The following is a 14169-nucleotide window of genomic DNA, read 5'->3' as shown; positions in this document are numbered from 1 at the left end:
CCACAATCAGGAATTCCAAGATCACAGGAAAGCTGTGGCCTGGAGCTTCTCAGCCATGCACCCAGGCACCAAGGATAACGAGCCAGAGACCACCACCACACGGATCAGGTAGCCCGAAGGGGAAACAGAAGCGTGATAGTTTACTTAGGCCCAAAATCCACAAGAAAACCAGCGGAGTGACCTCCCCTGTGGGAAGGCTATTCCCAAAGCTTCACCCTTCCGGGTGATCCTGGGTTCTCCGAAACACATGCAAGACCTAAACCAAAAGGCTTATCTGCCTCCAGCTCCTGACTGGAGCGCAGAGGAGAAAAAACAGTGCAAACAGCACACACCAACCCGTAGTCACAGGCAGGCTGAGTTACAGTTACAGCCAGAGATTTCTTCTTAATCTCATTTTATTCAAGTCAATAATCATTTACCTGCTGGCTATTGCTTAAAACAGACATTTCATCTAATTCTCATTTAATAGGCCCAACAAGGAAAAACTAAATAATAATACCTCATTCGTGTATAATGCTTATCTTACGAGAAGATACCAAACCATCTGGAGACTCTAAAGTACCCTGACAATACTTTTATAATGTAAACATTAAAAAGGGCATAAAAGAAACCCAGGGTGATTGGAGGGACAGGGCTGGCTCAATGGAACTTCACTTTGAAGGGGTCCTGGAGGGTTTTACTCTTCATGTTTTTACTACCTTAAATCAACATGTTTAGAGATGTTTATTCCAATTTTTCTTTCTTTCTTTCTTTCTTTCTTTCTTTCTTTTTTCTTTTTTTTTTTTTTTTTTTTGTTTTTTGGTTTTTTGAGACAGGATTTCTCTGTGGCTTTGAAGCCTGTCCTGGAACTAGCTCTTGTAGACCAGGCTGGCCTTGAACTCACAGAGATCCGCCTGCCTCTGCCTCCCGAGTGCTGGGATGAAAGGTGTGCGCCACCACTCCATTCTTAAATATTAAAATTGAAAATACCTTGCTTAAATAATATGGACCAAAACACTTCCGGGTTCCTCAGATAGATCAACTCTCTTGCACAAACTCAGCTCTACACTCTTCCGTTTCTTCACCACCCAGCTCTGCTCTTCCGGAGCCCAGGCTTCCCCTGACTCCACACTGTGTGAACTGTATCACCCCCGCACAGAGGTGTGTGTTCTGTGCCAATGAGCATGTCATCCTGATTGAATTTTGGAAGTTCCATTGTATTGTTCAAATTTTGCACAGATGTAAAATTGTCGATTTTTTTTTCTTTTTTTCAGACGAACTCTCAAGTAGAGGAGGCGAGTCTTAAAACTTAGTATGGGACAAAGGACCCTCTTGAACTCCCGATCCTGGGGTTACAGGCATGCATCACCCCACACCCCAACTGGTGTTACCTCTTCTTATTAGTTTCCATCTGAGGGGTACTAGTTTCCTAACCTTGCGTGTATTAATTCATTCTCTCACTTACTCAGTCACACTGAACGCACTTGGTGGCTCAGAGCACAGAAACGCTCTTCTAAATGCAAAGGACAAAAACAGGTATAAGATCATAGACTCCAAGAAACGCCCGAGCCAAGGCGAGTGTGGGAAGATTCCACAACTGCTGCGTACCGCAGTGGGGGTGGAACTGGAGCTGCAGTTTTGGGAGCACAGAGCGGGGATCTGGCTGGCAGAGTGGGTGAAGACGGCCTCCTCCCGGAGCTGATCATTCCAGGAAGAGGCTACGGTTGTTCCTGGTACAGGGAACATGGTGTGCAAAGGCACAGACAAGTAAGGCAGAGACAACGAACACAGCCAGAGACTACGGAGATTGTGGATCAGGAGAGTCTGCAGCCAGTCACTGCACAGGCCCTAGATGAATACATCAATGACTCTATAAAGGGAAATGTCTAATTCATAGTCATCTATGTAGAACGCATTCTGTGTATTCTATATCTGTACCCATAGTCCCCCAGGGAGCTTAGATTCCGTATGGGCTATCACACAAAGAGGAGCAGAAAATCAGCACCAACACGGTCCTCTCGAGGTTTGTCTTCTCCCGAGTTCACAACGGCTAAAGTCTAGGGAATAACAACCAAGCCCAGATAGTCATCAAATCTAGGGAGTTGCTTAACCATTACTGAATTAATACTTTTATATTGCAATATTTCCAAGTATAGCTCCTTCAAATACATCCAGTTGGGCAGAGCAGGCTTTCCTGCCGACGGCTTCAGCAATGCTCAAACTAGTGCTGCCCTGTCCCGAAAACACTGAGGGCCAGTCTGGTAGGCCTCAGCAGCCACCCCACATACTAGCAAGGAGTGTTAGCAGTAGTTTCTGAAAACCCTATCCTATATGCCTGCTGCCATGACTCCTCCCCAAGCAGGCCGGAGTGAACCTGTCAGGGGAGAAAACGGTCTACTCAGAGAAGAAGTCATACAGGGGCTTCCGGGACTGAAGCTCTGAACTCCAACTCTGGATGCCACTATCGTTCGAGGAAAAGTTTGCATGTTGAGTCACTTCCTGGTCCCAAAGAACCTCACAGACCTATCAGCTCCTGACCAGTTTATAAAGCAGCGTTCTCCTTTGCCCAACTGCCACTCATTTTTGGCAAGCATCTCTTTCCTCTCTTCCAGCTAACCGAATGCACGGTCCGTCCTGATTGCACCGCTGAGAACACGGAGCATCTCAGCTGGGAAGTCAGGTCCAAGGCCAACTCTCGATCACCCCACCTTCCGAGCAGACTCTTGGAAGAGGGTAGATCAAGGGATCCATGGTCATGTCCTCTTACGGAAACACAATCTACACTTGCCTGCCTTCCACATAGCCCTGCCCTCCTTCCCGTGTCAATGGCTGTGCCTCAATCTCTGTGTGGGAAGTCACTTTGAACTTGTCCCTGTATGACTGCCACAAGGACCACCGCTTGTTTGCTTCTTTTCTTCCTTTCCTTCTTCTCCTCTCGCATAATTTTTTTTTTCTTTCTGAGACAAGATCTCACTCTGGTTCCTTCCTTCCTTGGTTCCCTCCCTCCCTCCCTCCCTCCCTCCCTCCCTCCCTCCCTCCCTCCCTCCCTCCTTGCCTTCCTCCCTCCCTTCCTCCCTCCTCCTCCTTCTTCCTCTCTCTCCCTCTCTCCCTCTCTCTCTCTCTCTCTCTCTCTCTCAAGCCTCACTCTGATCTACTTCTGTCCTCCTCCTTTCCTCTTCTTCTCCCCCACCCCCACACACTGCACATGTTCGTTTCCTTTCCTGAGAAAGGCATTACTCTGCAGTCAAAGTTAGCCTGTAACTCACAATGTAGCCCGGGCTAGCCTCAAACTTATGTCAATTCTCTTGTATTCGCCTCCCGAAATTATATTCATGAGTCACCATAACTGGTGTCACTGCTTTAGATACCATATATCAGGGGCTGGAGACATTGCCTAGGGGGTAGAACTCTTACCTAGGTGGGATCCCATCCATGAAACTGGACACCAAAAGATCACACAATCCAATAAAAAAATGGAGTACAGACCTAAACAGAGAACTCTCAACAGAGGAATCTAAACTGACTGTAAGACACTTAAGGAAATGTTCAACATCATTAGTCATCAGAGAAATGAAATCAAAACAACTCTGAGATTCCATCTTACATCTATAACAAAGATCAAAAACACTGATGACAACTTATACTGGAGAGGTTGTGGGGAAAAGGGAACACTTCTGCATTGCTGGTGGGAATGCAAGATGATACAACCCCTTTGGATGTCAGTGTGGTAATTTCTCAGAAAATTAGGAAACAACCTTCCTCAAGACCCAGTAATACCACTTTTGGGTATATATCCAAAGGATGCTCAATCATGCCACAAGGACATGTGCTCAACTATGTTCACAGCAGCATTGTTTGTCATAGCCAGAACCTGGAAACAACCTAAATGCCCCTTGACTGAAGAATGGATAAGGAAAATGTGGTACATTTACACAATGGAGTACTAACTACACAGCAGAAAGAAATAACGACAAATTGAATTTTGCAGGAAAATAGATGGAGCTAGAAAACATTATTTTGAGTGAGGTAACCCAGACACAGAAAGACAATTATCACATGTACTCACTCATAGGTGGTTTTTAAACATAAAGCAAAGAAAGCCAGCCTACAAACCACAATCCCAGAGAACTTAGACAACAAGGACACTACGAGAGACTTAAATAGATCTAATCTACATTGGAAGTAGAAAGTAGAAAAAGACAGAATCTCCTGAGTAAATTAGGAGCATGGGGACCTTGGGGAAGGGTTGAAGAGGGGAAGGGAGAGGCAGGGAGGGGAGCAGAGAAAAACGTAGAGCTCAATAAATATCAATTAAAAAAAAAAAAACCTTGGGAAGGGGAGCAAGTGTGGAAGGGACTATTAGTAATCAAGCTTGGAGTGACTGCAAGATGCCCTGTATGAATGAACAAGTCTGCAGACAAAGGCTGAGTACTGCATGAATGTAAGGGTTCAGGTACATCACCATAATCCATGAGACAGCCCAGATGGCACACAGTGAGCCAGAACCCTGAAGAAAAGAATGCAGATAGCGGCTGGGTGGTGGTCGCGTGGACCTTTAATCCCAGCACTTAGGAGGCAAAGGCGGGCTGATTTCTGTGAATTTGAGGTCAGCCTGGTCTATAAGAGCTAGTTCCAGGACAGGCTCCAAAGCTACAGGAAAACCCTGTCTTGGAGGGGGAAAAAAAATGCAGATAGTAGTTAAAAAAAGAGCCAAGTGAGGAATGTGGACAGGAGATCTTAGAGAGATGAATGGGAAAGGGGCCAAGAGGGGTCTCCAATAGAGACATAAGTGACCTTTCATGAAAAAAAAAAGATCCAAAGCTCTGGGGGTTAGAGGGTGGGGGAGGATGAAGACTATAAAAGGCTTTGTAATTAGAACACAGGATGCAGGGCTGGATTTATCTAGCTCAGTTGGGAGAGTGCTTGCCTAGCATGCATAAAAGTAGGTGTCACAGTGGTACTTGCCGGTTCTCCCAGAATTTGGAGGCTTCAGAATCCTGAGAACCAGGAGCTGGGCCAGGAGGAAAGAGGGGAGTCTTGAGTTTACCAGGTTGTTGTCTAGCCTTTGGCCACAAGCCAACCTTGAGTTTTTGCACGCCGGCAAGTCCAGTTCAGCTCAGTGTATATTTCTTGAGTGCTTGCTGTGTTTAAAGTATTTGGCTCAGCACTTACAGTTCCCAAGCAATACACAAGGTGCGATAATATTTTGGCTTTTCACTTCCTGTCCCACATCTGCCTCCTTCCAGCCACAGCTGTCTCTCCTCGCGAACCTTGCACTATACACACACACACACACACACACACACACACACACACACACACGAGATCCTCCATATAGCATCGTTCTTACTAGCTGAAGGTTTTCAATGGGCACTCAGGTTTTCTCACCTAGTCCACATTTATGAAATAACCCAGTTTAAGGTATATGCTCGCCAGCTGGCTTGCTTCCTCTAGATATCCATAGCCTTACATGTCAAAGTGGTTTTGAAAGCTTGGCACTCCAGTGCCACTGTCCCCAGCTGGTGTAAGCAGTGTCCAAACCTAAGCGGGCATCTCCCCTGTCCAGAACATAGTTCCTCCTGTCACACTCACTGAAGATCACAGGGATGTTCTGACGGCGCTGTTGGCTTGAGGACGCTGCCTATGCAATTCAGATCTGAGGTTCGGTTTATGTTTGAGCCAAAATCTCACCCTGTCGCCCAGGCTGGCCTGCAACTCACTATAGCCCCTCCCCCATTAGTCTCCACCGCAGTTTTCCTGCCTCAGCACGCACCGCACCGTCAGAGCCAGCAATAGCTCTATCTGCACTTTAAATGTTGAAAAAGAACACAAAACTTACATTTTATACATTTAACATTTTTAAAACCAATTCTAACATTTACTCCCCACCCCCTAAATACTATATTGTCACATTTATTTAGCTAGTTAGTAGCAAAAGTAGCCAGGGTTTGGGAGTCCAGGAGATCAGTATTTGAATCCTGGCTTTGTTAAGCAGTCCAGTGTTTTTGGACTGAATCACCTGTGAGTGAGCGGGAGGTGGGGTGGGACAGGAGGGGTGGGAGTGGGGGAGATACTCCTAATCTGTTTATGCTGTAGAGTGGTTCTGAGGCGCTAACCAGAGCAGGGTGGTTAAGTGTGTGTAAGTGCTCAGTGGCCCGGGTTTCTTGCTTTCCTTCTCTTCCAGCCCCTTGTGTCATTTTGGGTTGTTACTCAGCTAAATAAACCTTTCTCCTAGTAAAAGAAATGAATGGAGCCGTTACTGGAGCCAAGGACCAAATGAAGACACATTGAGGTATCAGCTGTGGGTTCCCAGCTCAGACTTTCTGTGTCTCGGTCTCAGCTCCCAGGCTTATGAATACACAACCAGGAGCGCGTACACATGACACTCTTGAGTTGTGGTGTGTCACCTGGGAGATGGGGATAACACCCGGAGGGTAATGGGTCGAAAGCATCACACACAGTAAGCACACTTGTTATTATCGTCACTTTGAAACCCCTCGGTCAACCAGGTTTTATTAATCCACAGTTTTTTTGTGTGTAATCACTTCATCTAATGCTATGGTACGATCGTGTTCCTTGATGTTTCACACTGTCCAGCCGGGAATCTCTCGGCAATGTCAGGTATGATAAATATGCCTGCAAGCCAGTCACTAGGAGGGAGGGAGGAGGTCACGTGCCAAGCACTTGACCTCTAGGGCCTGCAGCTTCTGCCTCAAAGGGATAAGGCACCGCCTTCCTTGGAGGTCTGGAATGAGGATTTTGAGGTTTGAGGTTTAAGACGCTTTGGGATGAGGAAATCACAGTACTTCACAGTACTTCACTTCAATGAACCCCTGCTGCTTCATGTAGATACTAAACTTTCCTTTCCTAAGTGGTTACCTTATCAGTCATTAGGGTCTGGAATTCACTTCTCTTTTTTTAATTATTGGCAAAGTTAGCAGGACCTAATGGAACACGTATGTCAATTCAGCACTTGAGAAGCGGGAGACAGAAGAAGTATCTTAAGTTTGAGGCCTGCCTGGGCTACGTAGCATGCCCCTGACTAAAAACAAAACGAAAACAACAACAACAACAACAACAAAAAAAAACCCAGATTTTTTTTTTTTAAGCAAAGTTACATAATCAGGATGTGGTACTTCCCTCAGCAATTCCTCACAACACACTCATCGCTGGAAATTCTTTTTGTAGCATATATGGAACAGAAGCTTGGGATTTCATTTAAATTTGAATGTTTCATTTAAATTGAAATTTAAATCTCATTTAAATGTACCCTTCCTTCATTCATCATGGGCTCTCATTTCATAGTAAGTTCCTCCTTGGCGAATCTTTTCTTTCTCTGATTGTAAGAGCTTGCGGGAAGATTTAAAATACTAAGGTAGTTTAGAATCGACAGAAATCATAGAGACAATTAACTGATTTTGCTACCAAGGTATTGTCACCGTACTTATTGTACTGTGTAACTCTCCAGTCTGGTACTCCCCACCCCCAAGAAAAGACATTTAAATAAATAACCAAGCCGGGCTACGCTGATGGTACACACTTTTACCCAGCACTCAGGGGGCAGAGGCAAGTGGATCTGTGAGTTTGTGATCAGCCTGGTCTACATAGGAAGTTCCAGGCCAGCCAGAGCTTAAATAGAGAGACCGTACCTCAAGAAAAACATGTGTACATATATAACATGTAACCAAATAACATTTAGAAATGCCATGACATCTTCCAAAACCTGCTTTTTACTGTGTGCCTACACTCATAGGAGTATATTACAATTCACACAATGGTATATATTAGACTCTTTGGTCATCTCCAAATATTACAAAAAAATGCCTCCTTACATAATTCCACATTAAATTTTGTGAGCATGTCTGATTATATTCTTTGGAGAAAGTGTTAAGAATAAAAATCTTATGTTAAACATTAAATGGTTCATACATATTAGGAGGGTTTTCACTGTTGCTGGTATTAGGTCTTCTTCCTTTTTCTTGTCCAGGTAGGGTTTAACTGTAGAACTCGGGCTGGCCTTGACCTTGGGATCTTCTGGCCCCAGTCTCTCAGGAGCTTGGATTACAGGTTTGGGCCACCCACGCCTTACTGTATGCGCTAAGGTTTTAAACACACAGTGTCCGGACTCTGGCCACACACTTACACAGCCTTTGAAGCGCTTGCTGATGTGTTAGGAGGCACAAGGGCCTGGCCACTTACTGACTGGTCAGTTGACAAGTGCTGAGGGCCAAACCCACTGTCTTACACCTGCAAACCCCTCACTCTGCCAGGGAAGGCGTCTGCAGGACCCCATAGCTCCTTTGTCCCCCGGGCCCAGGTGACAGTTCCGTTCTGGACAGTCTCTCCCTCATGGTCCCACCACGGTGCCCTCAAACTCTTCAGACTTGCACACTTCTGTTTTCAGATCCAGGACAGCATCTCAGCTCAGCATTCTCAGCAAAAGTCCTGACCCCTTGGGTGGGAGGAGCCTAGGTCACATGTCCATACCCAAATCAGTTACTAAGGGATGCCCTTTGCTGATTGGCTCAGCCTGGGCTACATGATTTGTCCTCTGGGTGAGAAAGAGGAGTCAGAACTCTACAGGGGCTACAAGGAAGGGGCAACTCAGGTGGGGGTCGGGCGTACTTAGAGGATGACTAAGGCTGCTTGTATCCTTATTTCTGGATCATTTTTGCAATAGAAACTGAAGCGTTTTCCCATTCAGAAATTAATACTGCAGACCCTAGAGCTAAAGACGTGTCCTCCCCCTGGAAGGCCATGTTGCCTGTGAATCGCTTAGGTACAGCGTGGTTTCTAAAGGTCTGATAATTCGCAGCAGGAACAATTCCTTCAACGATCAAGGTCAAAACGTCTGTATTCCTCTCCTAGCCTAGGTTCCAAAGACGGACGAGACAACCAATGGTTCCAAACTCTTTATTCTTTATTCTGATGTCTCTGTCCTCTGCCTTCCTTCTTCTCTATTTAGACCATTCTTTGAGTAATTTGGACCTTGGAACAGCAGGGTTCTAAGTTAGCCACCCAATTGATTCTGTTTATAGTGGGCACAGCATACTCCAAACGTGCTAGATGTGGTTTGAAGTGTCCTGCTGAGGGCAAGCCACTATTGTCAGACCCCATCTGAGGTAATGCCCCTTCATGCATGCCTGGCCTTTCCAGCAGACATTCCCTCTCAATTCACTCTTGTTCTGTGGCACACACATACAGTGACATGGCTTGCAATGGTCCCTTTTCACTGTCTTGGGATTTTTTAAAAAAAAAGACATGGAGGTCTTGGGAATTGTAGCACAATTTCTAATGGGTCTTAATAAAAACTCGGAGTCAGATATTAGGGGGTGAAAGGTGAAAGATCGAAGAAGCAGAGCAGTCAGTCTCTAGTTCTTACCTCTATAAAATCCTCAGACTGAATGGGGTATCCTGTCTCTACAAGACAGAATCCTCAGGCTGAATGGTATCTCTACAAAACAGACTGAATCCTGAGCTCCTGTCTCCTCCTGCTTTCTATTCCTCTCTCTGCCCAGCCATATCACTCCTGACTCCACCTCCTTAGTACGGGGATTAAAGGCCTGTGATTCCAAGTGCTGGGATCAAAGGTGTGAGTTCTGTTTCTCTTTTCGATTGATTCAATCTCATTGTAGCCCAGGGTGGCCTTGAACTCACAGAGATCCATCTGCCTCTGTCTCCGGGGTGCTGGGATTAAAGGTGTGCACCACTACTGCCTGGCCTCCATGGCTAACTAGTGTGGCTAGCCCTGCACTCTGATCTTCAGGCAAGCTTTATTTGTCAGATCACAAACAAAATCTCATCACCACAGGGAACTTTCGACTGGAGTCTGCTTTCTGACTTCAGTCATGTCTCTACTGTTTGCTCCTTTTCCAAATGGCTCAGGAGTGCTCATTTGATAGCCTCCTCATCCTTCACAGGACGACTTCCTTCCCAACGTGGACTCCAAACTCCTGTCTGACTCTTTCTGACATTCTGAGGGCCGCTGGTAGAGCTTACCACTTTCAGAACACAAAGTGGGCCCCTTATCTGTCAGGAGCTTTTGATCCTGACAGACTTAGATGGTAAGGAAGACTTCAAACCTCCCCTCTTCCACAGCCAGTCTGCAGGGGGGTGCAAGGCAATCATCGATATTAGCCTCTTTAGAAAGGACTTAAACATGAAGCACCCCTAGTCAGACTATAATCAGCATTTAGGAACATAGCAGGCTGGGGAGATGGTTCACTTGGTAAGGTGCTTGCCAACTAGCATGAAGAGCTAGATTTGATCCCCAGAACCGACGTCTTTAAAAAGCCAGACACAGTGCCATATGCAGGACGTAGAGACAGGTGGGTCGCTGGTACTACTTGCTGGCCAGCCAACCTCACCTAATAGCTGAACCCTAGGTGACAAAGAGACAAGGTCTCAGAAGTCAGGTGGCTGTCACTTAAGGCTGACATCTGTCCTCCATACAAACACATGTGCACATGCACACACACACACACACACACACACACACAGACATATTTTTAAAGTGGCCTGGGGTATAAATAGGTCAGTGGCAGAGAACACGATTACCATGAATAAGAGTCTGAGTCTAATCCCCAGTGCCGAGTGGCAGGCCCGGCGGAAGGAATGCTTTGAGTTTGAGGTTCAAAATTCCAACCTGAGAACCTGACCAACCAAAATGGAGCAAACCGGCTACCTACAGGGTTCACCCCTGCAACCCTAATAACTGGGGGTACTGCCATGGAAACATATGTTCGCAGTCAGATTCAGCTCCATAGCACAAGACCCTGAGTAGAAAAAGAAAGAGGTGTGTGTTGGGGGGTGAGAATACGAAAGAGAATGTATCAGGGAAAGAGCCACATGTTAGGATCTAGAAAGAGCTAGAACTGAATGAGCCAGTTTTCACTCAATGACTCTAGTCTGCCCCATTCAGCAGCAGACTCCTCCGCCATTATCCTTTACTATGAACATCAACAACACAAATGGCCAGAGGATGCCTGCCGCTCAGGGTCAGAACTCTCGCTAGCGTGCATAAGACACTGGGTCTGACTCCACCATGCGAACAAGAAAGCCATTCATTGTCCTCAATCCTTTCCCCAGACTCCAGCTGACGGTGGACCTTTGCTTGCACATCATTGTTCTCACAGGTCTGAAGCCTGCTTTTGGAGATGGCCCATTTATACACTGGCTCCATTCATCTGGTTTTTTTCCCCCTGTGATCTCAGTTATGTTTCCAACTGTTATCCCCAAAATATCAAATAGAACAGTCCTAAAATAGACAATGTATATGTTTTAAATAAAATCTTGTCTAATACATTGCTATGTCAGTTACTGTCCCTAATTTATAAGTTAAACTTTGTTATAGCTATGCACAAGGAATAACCATAGTACACTCAAGGTTTCTGAATCTACATGGTTTCAGGCATCTGGGGTTCTTTGGGGGTTCCTCAGTTACAGGGTCACATGTATCTCAGTCTGGTCTTAAACTTGTTTTAACTTCTGAGCCTCCCTATCTGCACTCCCAGAGAGCTGGGGTGACAGACATGCATCACCAGATTCAGTGTGAACCCGGGGTTTCGTGCTGGCTAGGCGAGCACCCTGCCAACTGAGCTGTGTCCCTCACACCCACCTGAGGTCATAGGATGTAGGCTGTTTCACACAAAGCAAACTTGTCGCTAATTCCCTTTCCTGCCTTTGCACACACCCTTTAAAACTAGGAGCTGATCAGGACTGCTCCTTGAACAAGCACCTACCCTGATTTTTTTTTACTTTTAACTATTCCATTTTCATTAACCTGGAATTATTAATTGTATGGAAATATACTTCTCCAGACCTTGTACTCCTCTAGAACTTTCTTTCCTAGTTCTTGGCCAGCCAGAGGTTCTTCTGCACATGCTCTCTTAATCTTGTCCCGGCCAGTTCGGTGAGTCCGGAACTGCCTTCTCTGGCTAGTTCCATTTCAAGAGTGCAGGAGTAGCGGTTTGTCACTTCTGTTTCGCCAACACATTTTTCTTGTCTGGTTAGAATTAAGCATAGAACAGCACCTCTTCAATAAGGAATTAGTTTAAACCCCAGTTGTGCCAACTTTATTTAACACTTGCTTTTCAGCAGAGTGATATTGTCAGTTGAGTCTACATAAATTGAAGCTTGCTATTACTCCTATGTTGTGCCCCAGTACCACTAATGTGGTCACCTGTATTGGGAAAACGTTACTGATGTTGCTACCAAACGCTCACAAGTCATTCTAGAAACTGTTGGTAATACATAGCCAGTGGAGAAAGGACAGGCACCAACCCTGGGCTGGGGGTACGCCCTCCATAGGGCATGGGTTGCAAATATAAAGGCCTGGGATAGGAAAGCCAGGCTGGGAAAGTCCTGTTGTCCCACATCAAGGTAAAACTCAGGAAGCTGTTTCTATGAAGTAGACCAGCCTTATTCTAGTGGGTTACCCGGGAGGGTGTGACACCTGGAATGGGTCCCAGGGGAGAACACAGTAGGGTGCGAGCAGTAGAATACAGACGCCTGTGGAAGGCCAACAAGGCATCTGAGCCATGGTGGAACAGGCTAGAGAGCCCAGGGAAGCATACCATCAGGGGAACACTGGCATTCAACACCCAGTGACCAGAGGATGAAGGGGCAGAGCTTCGGGTGGAAGTCCAGAATTAGTGGGGGGCATAACAGGAGGAACGTTTAGGCGTCTGAGCTTCAGATGCCCTGGCTGGAAGGAAGCAGCATGTGCTTTATACCCAGTTACAATTGACATTTAAGTGCCGGGAGTGTGGACGCTGGGGAGCTAGGCCTGTAGGTAGGTGGAGCTTCACAGGCAGCCCAGCAGCTGGTTGCTAGGGACAACAGCTGGCCAGATGCCTTACTGTATGCTCCTGTGACACTATCACTTCCGCTTTTATGTTCACCCAAACGCTCCTTATCAGGTTTGTGGGTTTCTAGATGTGTCTGTGACTCTGTGGCTTCCAGGTTAGTCTGCCCTGGCCTGTTTGTGCTTCTTGTGAATAAGCTGTACAGGCCTGCTCCCCTGTAACAACGGCTGCAATTTATCAGTTGCTCACTGTGTCCCAGGGCGTAGCAGATTGGTGCAGACTAACTTATTTGATCCCCAGCCTCCTTCGTAGGTAGTTATTATTATATCCCGTGTCTGAAATGAGGAAACTGAAATTGTACGGTGTATATAATCAGCCCAAGGTCGCACAGCTGGGATGCAAAAGAGCTCACACCTCAACCTTGTCCCTCCCCTGGCTGCCTTCAGTTGCTCCTAAAGACACACTTTATGCATTTATACAGCAACAAACCCAGGCAATTCTCACTGATCTTTTTTTTTTCGGCCACTAGATTTTCTAAGTAGCTACTTCTCTACCCATCAATGTTCTATCCTCTTTTGTCTCCATCATACCCAGCATAGCACCATGTACAAGCAGACTACCAACATCTCATTAATTATGATGATCAAAAAATGTGATTAGTGAGCCAGGTGTGGTGCTGCATGCCCTTAATCTCAATGCTTGAGAGACAGAGACAAACAGATCTCTACGAGTGCTAGGCCAGCCTGGTCCACACAGTGAATTTCAGGCAGCCAGAGCTACACAGTGAGACTCTATCTCAAAAAACAAACAAACAAAAAACCCAAATGACCACACAATATGATCAGTGGGAGCTGGGGACATAGTTTAGTTGGTAGAATGTTTGGCGTACAAGTATGAGGACCTGAGTGTGATTCCTAACACCCATATAACAGACCATATACAGTGATGCAAGTTTGTTACCCCATCACTGGGAAGGAGAGAAAGATGGATCTGTGGAGCTGGCTGGTGAGCCCAAGGTACCAGTGAGAGACCTGGTCTCAAAACAAAAACAAAAACAAAAACAAAACAAAACAAAACAAAAAACCAACCCTGCTGGGAGGTGGTGGCACACACCTTTAATCCCAGCACTCACTCAGGAGGCAGAGGCAGGCGGATCTCTGTGAGTTCAAGGCCAGCCTGGTCTACAAGAGGGAGTTCCAGGACAGGCTCCAAAGCTACAGGAAAGCCCCGTCTTGAAAAACAAACAAACAACAAAACCAAGCTGGAAATGCAACAACAAAACCAAAAAATACTCATATTAGATGGCTCCCGAGGTTGACCTCTGGCCTCTACAAGCATGTGCAATCCCATGCACATACCTACATACACATTCAGGAACATTCTC

General features: G+C 46.1%; 1 protein-coding gene across 10 annotated transcripts in view; it reads right to left on the bottom strand.

The window, feature by feature from the left end:
* Positions 1 to 14169, bottom strand: part of LOC146889447 (uncharacterized) — a 175483-nt gene that overhangs the window by 149642 nt on the left and 11672 nt on the right. For 8 of the 10 annotated variants that reach the window (XR_015736706.1, XR_015736709.1, XR_015736710.1 and 5 more), the window contains exon 3: positions 11801 to 11983. The exons of the other annotated variants lie outside the window; for them this stretch is intronic. The gene's annotated coding sequence lies outside the window, so the exon portion shown is untranslated. The remainder of the gene's footprint in view (positions 1 to 11800; positions 11984 to 14169) is intronic. 10 annotated transcript variants of the gene reach the window in all.

Source organism: Myodes glareolus, chromosome 25 (genome assembly GCF_982192425.1).
Source record: "Myodes glareolus chromosome 25, mMyoGla1.1, whole genome shotgun sequence".
Taxonomy (NCBI): Eukaryota; Metazoa; Chordata; class Mammalia; order Rodentia; family Cricetidae; genus Myodes; species Myodes glareolus.
The sequence above is the reverse complement of the archived record's forward strand: the minus strand, read 5'-3'. Positions and strand labels throughout refer to the sequence as shown.